The sequence below is a fragment of the Uranotaenia lowii genome, chromosome 3 (genome assembly GCF_029784155.1).
Source record: "Uranotaenia lowii strain MFRU-FL chromosome 3, ASM2978415v1, whole genome shotgun sequence".
NCBI classification, from domain to species: Eukaryota; Metazoa; Arthropoda; class Insecta; order Diptera; family Culicidae; genus Uranotaenia; species Uranotaenia lowii.
The window spans coordinates 323,929,978-323,942,687 of NC_073693.1; positions in this window are offsets into that span (position 1 = coordinate 323,929,978).

The following is a 12,710-nucleotide window of genomic DNA, read 5'->3' on the forward strand; positions in this document are numbered from 1 at the left end:
TGCATACGATTTGAATGAGGTCATATTTGATGAGAGACAGAGCAATATATTCGAACATGAGATCAGAATATGCAAAGAGAGTCATCGGATGGGGACTCAAGTAACAATTTTAGCTTTATTTATGGTCAGCAAACTTTCGATAGGACTAAAGCATTAATTTTCATAAAAAGCTAGAGCGCATCCCAAGTAACAATTTTAGTTTTATTATGGTCAGCAAAATATCGTTTGGACTATCGCATTAATCTTCATAAAAAGCTAAAGCGCATTCTATAACATCACCTGGACTCTAATAAAGCCAAAATCAGGCTATTTGGCCCTACCCTAGAAACGTCATTAAGACATATAATTGTTGGTCATAAATGTTGGTCACCAAAGCTTTTAAAAAGCTATTATAAAACATGCTAGAATTTTTTGTTTTTTTCGGTTCTGTCAGTTCTCGGAGTTTTTTTTTTATTTTTTCCAGCAACCATAATGGTTGATGAATGATGATTGCATTATTCAGATATGATTTGGTAAAATTAATAGCTAAAAATCCAATGTTTTAACCATATATTGAGCTTCTTTTCTACTGCCAGTCAAGATTTTAGGTAAAATGTATATGAAATAGTATCTTAAAATAAATGCGCCTCGTCAAATCTGATGGTCAATCATGATGGAATTCATGGAAAAAGGTCTGAAAAAATATTTTTCAATGCTTGCATTGTGAATCCATCAACATGGCGTCATTTTGTGCCCTTCGATTTTGCAACCAACATGGCGTGAGTCAATTCATAGTTTTATTATGGTTTAATGATGACCCCAAAAAAAGCTACGATTTGACGTTTCTCTCGCAAGCCAACCAATTACACGCTTAGGATGAGTTCCTCATTTCTGAGTTGTTAATCATTAGTAAAGTAAATGAGGACAGACTTTTTTAATAAATAGGGATTGGTTGTGAATGACCCGTGGAATAAATCATGAGTTGAAGTCAAATTTCGTTGTCTGACGCTATCTTGAAATCCAAGATGGCGGCTTCTGCTGAACTTTAAAATGTTGTATATGACTTTAAATCGCATGAAACCCCAACAATATGGGTATTGAGTGAAAGGGCTCAACGAGTAGAAGTCGAATTTCGCTTTGAGACGCCATTTTGAAATTCAAGATGGCGGCATCCGCTCATCTTTTAATGCTGTAAATGACAAAAAGTCGCATTAAACCACCTCTATACGGGTATTAGGTGAACGGGCTAAACTAGAAGAAGTCGATTTTTTTTTCTTTCCGACGCCATCTTGAAATCCAAGATGGTGGGTTCCGATAAACTTTGAAATGCTGGTAATCACTGGAAATCGCATGAAAGACCCACAATATTGGTATTTGGAGAAAGGGCTAAACTAGAAGTCGTATTTTGCTATCGGACGTCATCTTGAAATCCAAGATGGCGGCTTCCACTGAACTTTAAAATGCTGTTAATCACTGAAAATCACATGAAACTCCCACAATATGGATATAAATTGAAAAGGATCAACGAGTAGAATACAAATTTCGATATCAGGCGTCATCTTGAAATCCAAGATGGCGGCTTCCACTGAACATTAAAATGATTGAAATCACTGAAAGTCACTTGAAATTCCCACAATATGGTCATTGGCTAAAATGGATTAACCAGTTTAAGAGGAATTTCTCTATCAGACGCCATCTTGAAATCCAAGATGGTGACTTTCGCTGAACCTTAAAATGCAGGATTAACTAAAAATTGCAAGAAACCCCCACAATATGGGTATTGGCTAAAGGGCTTAACTAGAAAAGTAAAATTTCGCAATCAAGTGCATCTCGAAATCCAAGATGGCGGCTTCCACTGAATTTGAAAATGTTGTTAATTACTAAAAATAGCATGAAGCTCCTACAATATGGGTATTGGATTAAAGGGCCAAACGAGTAGAAGTCGAAGTTTGCTATCAAACGCCATCTTGAATTGGGGTATTGGGTGAAAGGGCAACACTTAAAGCATTTCAGAGAAACGCGAAATAAGATATTCGACTTCTATCGTTTAGCCTTATTATCGAATACAATATATTTTGGGGGTTTCATACCTTTTTCATTCATTTACAGTATTTTTGAGTTCTGCTGAAACCACCATCTTGGATTTCAATATAGCGCCAAAAAGCAAAAATTAACTTCTTATAGCTTATCCCAATTCAAAAATATCCATATTTTGAAGGTTTCATGCGATATTCAATGATTTATAGCATTTTAAAAGTTTATCGTAAGCCGCCATCTTGGATTTCAAGATGGCGTCAGATAGCGAAATTCGACTTCTACTCGTATAGCCCTTTTACCCAATACCAATATTGTTTGGGTTTCATATCATTTTTAGTCATTTTCTACATTTCAAAGTGCAGCGGAAGCCGCCATCTTGGATTTTAAGATGGCGTCAGACAACGAAATTTTACTTCTACCGTTTGATCTCTTTCAACTTATACCCATATTGTAAGGGTTTTATGCAATTTCCAGTCATATACAGTATTTTCAAGTTGAGTGGTAGCCGCCATCTTGGAATTTAAGATGGCGACGGACAACGAAATTCGACTTCTACTCGTTTATTACTTTCTCCGAATAACAATATTAAAAAGGTTTCATGATATTTTCAGTTATTTACAACTTTGAAAATAAAAGCGGAAGCCGCCATCTTGTATTAATGATGGCGTCAAGCAACAAATTTTGTTCCTCCTATTTGAACCCTTTCACTCAATACTCATATTGTAGAGTTTCATTCCACTTCCGGTAATTCGAAGTTTTCATAGATTTTTATAATTTTTTATTATTTCAACTCAAAATCAACACACAGAACTTATCAAAAATGTGTAAAAATGGGAATTCCTATTCAAATATGTGCTATCTAATCTGAGCGTGTCCTGTTTTGACGCCTTGATCGAGAACTGTCACTAAGTTTTATGGCGGTTTAATAATCAGGCACTGAGTGCTATTATAGAACATGCAAAAAAAAGCTTGGAGCAAACTTCTAAGTTTGTGTTTTATTATAGTTTAAACGTAGCATTCCTAACTCTTTCTAAATAACTAAAACAGTATGTTTAATGGAAGATTTATGAGAGTTTTCAAAACTATCTGAAAACAGATGATCGATTCAAGAATATAAGCATTTTGCATGACCATAATAAAACCGTCATAATACGAGCTGCACAAAAAAAGCCATAATAAAACCATAATAAAACATCGAGATGCTAGTTGGCTGAATCTGTGTTACTTGGGATTCTATGCATCGCCAGAACTCAGAACTCTAATAAAGCTAAAATCTGACAGGCCAAATCCCTATCCTAGAAACATGATCATGATAAATTTTTTAAACATCGATTAAATCATTATGCATTAAAATTTTTGTCACCAAAGCTTTTATAAAGCCTGGCGGCTTCCATTGAACTTTAAAAGCTGTAAATGACAAAATATCGAATGAACACCCACAATATAGGTATTGAGAGAAAGGGCTTTACTGAAAGAAGTCGAATTTTTCCTTTTCGACGCCATCTTGAAATCCAAGATGGCTGCATCTACTTAACTGTAAAATGCTGTTAATCTCTGTAAATTGCATGAAATCCCCACAATATGAGTAATGCGTAAAGGGTTAAACTAGAAGAAGTCGATTTTTTTTTCTGAATCCATTTTGAAATCCAGGATGGCGGCTTTCTCTCAACTTAAAAATGCAGTAAATTACTGAAATCACATGGAACCTTCTTCAAAATTGATAGTGGGTGAGAGGGCTATGTTATACTAGTAGAAGTCGAATTTAGCTATCCAATGCTATATCGAAATCCAAGACGCTTAGCATTTTAAAGCTAATTTTAAAGCTATGGTCGGAGCTCGACCAGACCCAACTGAACAACATGAACTTGTTTCGAGAGAATTGAGTTCGAGGTTGAGAGCCTTACCAATCGGTACCATTTCATAAGATATTTTATTTAATCATTTTACCAACAAATTGATCAACTAAGACTTTTTTCAAGGAATTGAAGCCCATTTCAAATTCCCTCTTGTCGAACCAAAATGTTAAAAAATCAGCCATGTTATATCATTTAATTGGGATATGTTCTCAACTTAGGACTCTGTGAAATAAGAGATATTTTAGTTTTGAACCAGATGTTTAGTTCTGTAACGTGATTTCATTGTTTTACATCGAACTTCCTCGTTTTTATTTCATTTCTATGATGTTTCGTGATTTGTGAAAATGTGAACTACGACCAACCCCCCCCCCCCCCCCCCCCCCGCTCTTTAAGCTCTGGCAACGTCCCCCAAATTTCAAAACTCAGCTCACCGCGGAAGCTCTAAACGCCCCTAAGGTGGCGGTAGGGACCACTTTGAAAACCACTGAGCAAAACGAAAAGAAGTCTAATTTCGCGATCAAACGCAACCCAAGGTGGTGACTTTAGCTGATCTTTAAAACGCTGTAAATGGTCTAAAATCTCAATAAAATTTAATAACAATTCAGCAAATTTGAAACAAAGTAACACAAGAAAAAAATATAAAAAACTAGCTGACCCGGCAAACTTTGTTAAGCCTGTAATTTTTGAGTATTTTTTTTATATTTTAGCACTGTTCCTTAGTCAGCCTTCCTTTTAAGTGTATAAAAGCTAATAGATACCCTTGTATCAGAAAAAAAAACCAGAATTATGGTTCGTTATTCGAGTTTCATTATTTTAAGCTCATTCAAAAAACCGCTATTGAAATGGAAAATATCAAGCATAAATTTATATTCAAAACCGGCAGTTCTTGACACAAAAACGCTCATACGATTTGCTCTAATAAGTTCGCTAACTTTTGTTTAACGAACTTATTTTCTTGTTGAGGTAGCGTATATTAAAGTTCTGCTAATGATCAGTTCCGGTAACTTAATCTATCAAGTTTCAATTTAGTTTAGTCATCATTCCTATTCAAAAACTCCTATCTGATAAAGTATTTTAAAAATGTTGAAAATTGATTTCAACAGAAAATGAGCTTTTTAGCTGGAGTCGTCATAAATAGAGTTGTATTTTCGATTTGTGTTAACCTCTGTATTTAAATACATTACAGTTTTCTTTAAACATGGTCGTCAGAATAGAAAAATTTAAAAAATGGACCCGGAGCCCGGAACATTTAAGAATAATGAATATAAAATTAATTTTAAATTTGTTTTAATTATATCAAATGTCCTTTTTTCGAACTTTGCACTAAATACACTAATTGAATCTTATATTTTCAAATTTCAGTAAGGGATTGGCAAATTTCACTAAGAATTAAAGAATTCAGAAAAAAAGAATTTAAACTTTCTTGTATTTATATTATTTTTCTCTTAACAGGCAAACCCTGAATGAAAGCAAATCTATTTTGAGTATTTGGAATAAACATTCAAAATATTCACAAATTACTTAAATTTATAGTTTATGATCGTAAGATAAGAAACTTTAAACCAGACAGTTAAATTTAATTCTGAATTTTATTGTTAATTTGAATCAATATTCTAAATTTGGTTTCAAGAATCTGGATTTTCAGTTACATTAAAACGTTAATTTGAAAGCTGGATTTTCGTTGATCTTCATTTTATTTTTTTTGATCGAATTTAAGTGTTTGTGTATATTCTTTAATTTACTTATGCTTGACAGATTGTTTTTTTAAATCTTATATCTGGTACGTAACTTTTTTTGTATTTTTGTGTATTGGTTCAGATTTTTCTCTATACTTAAATGTTCGAAATTTTAGGTGGCATGCTTTTTACTTAAAATTTAATTTTTATATTCTTTCAAGTTTTTAGTACTTGATGATATTATTGGCTACGATCCTTTTTTCTGACTTTTGAAACTGAGAGTTGGTTCTAATATCAAGATAAAGTCCTATATAGCTAAAATTTTCAAAAGTTCCGATTAACCACTGAGCATGAAAGGTAGTGTGAATTTTCCAATGTTTCTCGATCCTCCAATCCGTTTTTATGATAATGATGATTCAATTTACTTGGAATCACAAAATTAATAACCTTCAATTCTCAAACTAACTGGATAAAATCAACAAAAACTAAATTAAGGTTGTTTTTATTTTTGTTTTTCTGGGATTTTAACACTCTCGTTATATGACTTTCTATTGGTGTTACCAAAACTCATAAAAAATGATTTGATAATGAAAAGTTTCAATTCAATCTCATTAAGTTTTTTTTAAGTCTATTGGAAATTTTACAGCCATATTGCTTGAGTGACTAAAAGAATATGACATTTCAAAAAAATTAACGGTGAACAAACAAACATCTAAAAAAATCTAGAATTGCCTTGATTCTGATGCAAAAAATTACAAATTTTGTCAATATTCTTCGTACAGGCTTTGCTATGCTTCGTAGTTGCGGAACCCCATAGGGAAAATCACATCCAAGTGTCCATTTTACTGGTGCCACGTGAAAAGTACACTTGCAACGAAAATGGGCGCCAAAACTTCCTATAGAAAGATGGATGCACATCAGTAAGCCTTGATTGCCTTTGGCGCCTTCCTACTCTGGGTGATTCGAATGAAAAAAAAAATTGAAATTGGGTGCCATGACTTTTATTTGATACGAATTAAAACTAAAAATTAATTTTCAAATTCCACAAAAACATTTTCGAAATTATCTCTCCGTTGTGTTATTCTTCGCGTAAAGACGAACACAACAAAAAAATCGCATGCAAATCGGATGACCCAGTGAAGAATTTTGCGTGTTCGCACATTTCTGTATGGTCTGTCTCTCTCCTTGTTTTATATATATAGATAGATTAAGATTATAATTGAGAATAAAATAAAATTGAAAAAAAATTGTAAAAAGCGAGGAACCACCAATAAAATATTTTTTATATGTAAAATTAAAAATAAAAGATAAAATCAGAAAAAATACAATACAAAACAAAGCTAGTAAGATTAATTAATAAGCTAAAATAAAATAAAACAAGGTAAAAGAAGATTAAACCAGATAAAATAAAATCAAACAAAGTTAAAAAAGTACATTTTAAAACAATACAAAACAATTTTAAACTAGAAAACGCATAACAGAATACCATGGAATGAAATAAAACAGGATTTTATTAAATTAAACAAGATGGAACAAGATAAAACAACCAAAACAATAAAAAACACAAAAAATAAATAAAACAAGAAACAAAAGTTTACAAAACAAAAAAAATGAATATTATAAAACAATATCAAAGAAGACGAAACAAGTTCAAACAATGCTAGAAATACTTGAGAAGATAAAATTATACATAGCAAGATAAAACAAGATAAACAAGCCTTATCTAGGAAAACAAAAAAAAAAACAAATGAAAAACAAAATAAAACAAGAAAAAAAAATAAACAAGTACAATGATGGGAAAATGAAACAACATAAACTTAGTTAATCCGAAATGGAGGCTTCTGTTTTTTTAAATGCTTATTTAAAAAAAATACTTCTTATTTTTTAAGCCTTTCAATGTTGCATTAGATCTGGTTTTAACTGGTTAATTTATGTCAATTTGTTTCTTTATTTTTAGTTTATTTCCTTTTGAATTTTTCATCTTCATTTTAAATGTCATGTTTTGTATAAGCATGATTCACCTTATCTCATATTGTTTATATTTGCTTCACAATTACTTTGCCTTGTTTCACCTTTTTATCAAGTTTTGTTTCAATCTTATTCAATATTGGATGATTTTGTTTTGTCTTGTTTATCATGTTTTTTTTTGTTTAAACCATGTTTCATCCTGTTAAATATGGTCTTATATTATTATGTCTACATTTTTTCTTGTTTGCTCTTTTTCTTTCCAGTTTTATTTTCAATCATCGAATTTTGTCATTTTCTATCTTATTTCAGTCAGTTAGATTTCAAGATGGCGTCGGACAACGAAATACACTTCCTCTAGCCTATTCCATTTTACTTATACCCATATTTTGGAGGCTTTATGCGATATTCAAATTATAGCAATTTTAAAGTTAGTCGAAAGGCGCCATCTTGGATTTCAAGATGACGTCAGATAGCGAAATCTCTTTCAACTAATTCTCATATTGTGGAGGTTTGCTGCGATTTACAGTCATTTACAGCAATTTCATGTTAAACGTTAGCCGCCAGCTTGGATTCCAAGATGGCGTCTGACGATTAAATTCGACTTTTTCTCGTTTAGCCCTTTCACCTTAAACCCCTAATAGTGAATGTTTCAAGAAATTTTCAGTAATTTGCAGCTTTTAAAAGAATGGTGAAAGCCGTCATCTTGGATCATAGATGAAGTAAGATAGTGAAATGCGACTTTTTCCAGTTTAGTCATTTTACCAAATACGAATATTGTGGGGCTCTTATGCGATTTTTTAGTGATTTACATTATTTTAAAGTTCAACGTAGGCCGCCATCTTGGATTTCAAGGTGGCTTTAGATAGCGGAATTCGACATCTACTCGTTGATCCCTTTCAAATAATACCCATATTGTAAGGGTTTCATGCGATTTTCAGTCATTTACAGTACTTTCAAGTTGAGTGGTAGCCGCCATCTTGAATTTAAAGAAGGCGTCAGATTTCGAAATTTGACTTCTACTCGTTTAGCCCTTTCAACCAAAACTCATATTGTGGATGTTTTAAGAATTTCAGGATGTTTGAAATATTCAGTAATTTACAGCTTTCAAAATGAAAGCGGAGCCATCTAGGAATAATGATGCTGGAGCAAATTTTTTTCCTAGTAGATGGGCTCTTTCACTCAAAACTCATACTGTTGAGATATTCATACTACTTCCAGTAACTTGGAGTTTTCAAAGATTTTAAAACATTTTTTTCAAATGTATCTAAATGTGTTTTATTGTAATTTTAACATGGCATAACTCTTTCAAAACAACATAAACTTTTTGTTTAGTAAAAGCTTTAATAGCGTATTTAAAACTATCTGAAAACAAAAATGGTCGAAACGAGAATATAAGCACTTTTCATGACTTTTATTAAACCGACATAAAACGAGCTGCACAAAAATATCATTCAAAACCATAATAAAACATCCTCATGCTAGTTGGCTAAATTGGTGTTACTTGGTGAGATTCTTCAAGATATTTTTATAAATCGTTCTTTAAAAAATTTGATGAAAAATATTATCCATACTTTATTCAATCCAGAAGCACAAACCCAGCACCGAAGGTTGACTTTATAATAAGGTTGCCTGATTGAACGGTTTTATCCTTGTTTGCCCGGTTATTCAATACAAAATTTGGGAGCGGTGCTCAGATTTTATTGATTAAGTAAATCAATAAAATAAGTACTTGGCAAATCAAACAAAAAAAAATTGAGTTGTAATTTTTTTTATTATTGCCTCCGTAACGAAATTTTTCGAGCAAGTTTTATAGAAATAATCATGGTTGGTTTGTTTTGAAGTTTTGAATACGATTTGAAATCTATCGATGACTTTTAATGGAAAATGATTTTTCTGCAATTTTTTTTCATGATTTTTGTGGAATACTTTCTGGGTTTTGACCAAAATTTGCCCGGATTTTCGGTCGTCAATTTTGACGATAAATGCCCGCATTATTTCAGGTTTTGTATAAAATTTTGGCAACCTTACTATATAAAGATATTTTGGGAAAACACAAGACTTTTTTCGGTTGAATATCGAGTAATAAATTCAGTTAAATTATCTTATTCAAACACAAACAACACAACTGTGATAGTATTAAAAAATTATTGGAAGTTTTGAGATGAAAAGAAATATCGTAAACTTGATTGACAGACACATGTTTTCTATTTGAAATCGGCCGCTGATTTCAAAAATGAAATTTGAAAAATCAGTAAAACAGTTTGTGAATAAAACCGGCAATGAAGCCTCAGAGCCAAAGGGGTATTAGTGAAAAATAGTCGTTGTTAATTAAATAATACCGAACGATTCTTCATATTCCGAACTGTACTTCATTCAATAAAACAGACTTTTTGTATTGAAGTTATTTTTTGAGTTGTTTCCTCATTTGATCAGTTTCAAATGGAACGAAAAACACTCACACGTTCCTTCAAAACCTGGAAGCAAACAATCACTCAAACACCGTTTCTAAATATTTTTGCTGACATATTGAAGACAGCTCGAATGACACCGAAGTGTATGTCTTCACTTCGCCCCGAAAGCCATCAGCGCGCCCCATCAATAGGATTTACTGTCTTACCCCTCGCTATCCATCAAAAGCAAGACACGCCAGGAAAAAAGAAACATCGAAGGAAAGGTGACATTCGCGCGATTTGATGTTGATGGCTCTGATGAAGCCTAGGGAGCCCAAAAATATTTGCAAAGCCCCTCATCAGCCCTACCAAAACCAAAAGCCTTCACGATTTCTAACAAGGCTGATGGTATTCGAAAATTGAGGCAGCAGAAAAAAAGGACTTCAAAACATAATGTAGGAGGGGATTTGCTTGCTTCAAACAAATTGGAACCGAGCGCGGGTGTTTTTGGCAAAACAGATAAATTATGGCGGGAAGTAATGCGCCAGAAGGAAAAAAAATGACTTATCTTATCGTTTTGATATGCAAAAGGAGGGAAAAAGCTCAAACCCAATGGCGCGAAACAACTCAACCAAGAAAAAAAAATCGGAAAATTGTTCAGGACTTTGAGCACCTAATGGATCAAATGCGGTTTTGCCATTTTTCTGTTTGTTTATGTTTGTTTCAATACGACTCCGGTAAAAATTGGTTTTTGGGGGCTACCCATTTCGTTAGATAAAATCAGGTCGGAATCCGATAAACTCAATGCCTCAGGGGTAGAACTCGGGAAGAAAAAAGTTTGCGACTGTTTTATTTTCCGGTCTCGTTTCGAGTTTTTCCGGTTTCACACCTCGTTAAAATGGGGCGAATGCGTAGTTTCGAACCTTGGCTCTTTTCTAGAATGGCTTTCTACCGGCTTTTCGGGAATATATTATGGGTGGCTGAAATGCACGATGAAAAGCAGATACCTTCATGTGAACGTGTTTGTATGTGAGACCAGGAAAGGGCGTCTCGTTCGGTGTCATCGTAATAAACTGTGGAGGGATTCATTAGTGTTGCAATAAACGGAACCATTTTATATGGTGTGTTTACACGTCATTAGGAAAACAGCTGGCTTTCTCGAAGAAAGGCAACTGGGAACTTTTAGATCATCATAATGCTTAACAAAGCATATCGTTACAAATTGCGTTAGTTGGAGGTGTGGTGGTACTAAAGTTTAAAATTGGAGCTCGTAACTTTCATGATGCCTTGATCTATTCGGATCTGTTTAAGACAACACTAGGGAACAGCGTTTTTGAGGACAATTTTTTTAAATTTTTTTGGAAAGATTTTGGGGTCTTGAATTCAAATAATTTATCAGAATTTTTTGTCAGCTCTAAGTCTGGTGTTATGGAATGGATCCGATTCATTATGAATTGAATTGAATGATTCATAATAATTATTATCGATCATTTAAAAGATAATAATTATAACAAATTCTGGCATCACCGCAGCCCGTGGCGTAGAGGTTAGCTTTAAAGTTTTCTAAGCCAGCGGGTATGAGTACGAATCCCGGTCAAGGCATACAAAGTACACTTTCTGTGGGTTGGTGGTTTTAGCATATGAAAGATACTGCCATCATATCCTCGAAAGTTGTACGCTTAGAGTTAAGAAAAAGAAATCTCTTCGAGGAACATCAAGTTTCATTGAGATCCTGTATGTGTTTGTGTTCGTTTGAAAAACAAATATCTAGAAATCAATTGTAATGTCTTATTTCTCAGAAGTCTAGATTATCCGCGGTTTTCGGGAAAGTCGGGAAATGAATCACATTGCATTGAAACCTTTATTTTTCAAATCTTTGTAATGACAATTGATTGTTTAACAATTATGACAATTTTGACAATTTTGACAATTTTGACAATTTTGACAATTTTGACAATTTTGACAATTTTGACAATTTTGACAATTTTGACAATTTTGACAATTTTGACAATTTTGACAATTTTGACAATTTTGACAATTTTGACAATTTTGACAATTTTGACAATTTTGACAATTTTGACAATTTTGACAATTTTGACAATTTTGACAATTTTGACAATTTTGACAATTTTGACAATTTTGACAATTTTGACAATTTTGACAATTTTGACAATTTTGACAATTTTGACATCTTTGACAATTTTGACAATTTTGACAATTTTGACAATTTTGACAATTTTGACAATTTTGACTATTTTGACAATTTTGACAATTTTGACAATTTTGACAGTTTTGACAATTTTGACAGTTTTGACAATTTTGACAATTTTGACAATTTTGACAATTTTGACAATTTTGACAATTTTGACAATTTTGACAATTTTGACAATTTTGACAATTTTGACAATTTTAACAATTTTGACAATTTGGTCAATTTTTACAAATTTTACAATTTCGACAATTTCGACAATTTCGACAATTTTTAAATTTTTTTACAATTTTGACAATTTTGATAATTTTGACAATTTTGACAATTTTGACAATTTCGACAATTTTGACAATTTTGACAATTTTGACAATTTTGACAATTTTGACAATTTTGACAATTTTGACAATTTTGACAATTTTGACAATTTTGACAATTTTGACAATTTTGACAATTTTGACAATTTTGACAATTTTGACAATTTTGACAATTTTGACAATTTTGACAATTTTGACAATTTTGACAATTTTGACAATTTTGACAATTTTGACAATTTTGACAATTTTGACAATTTTGACAATTTTGACAATTTTGACAA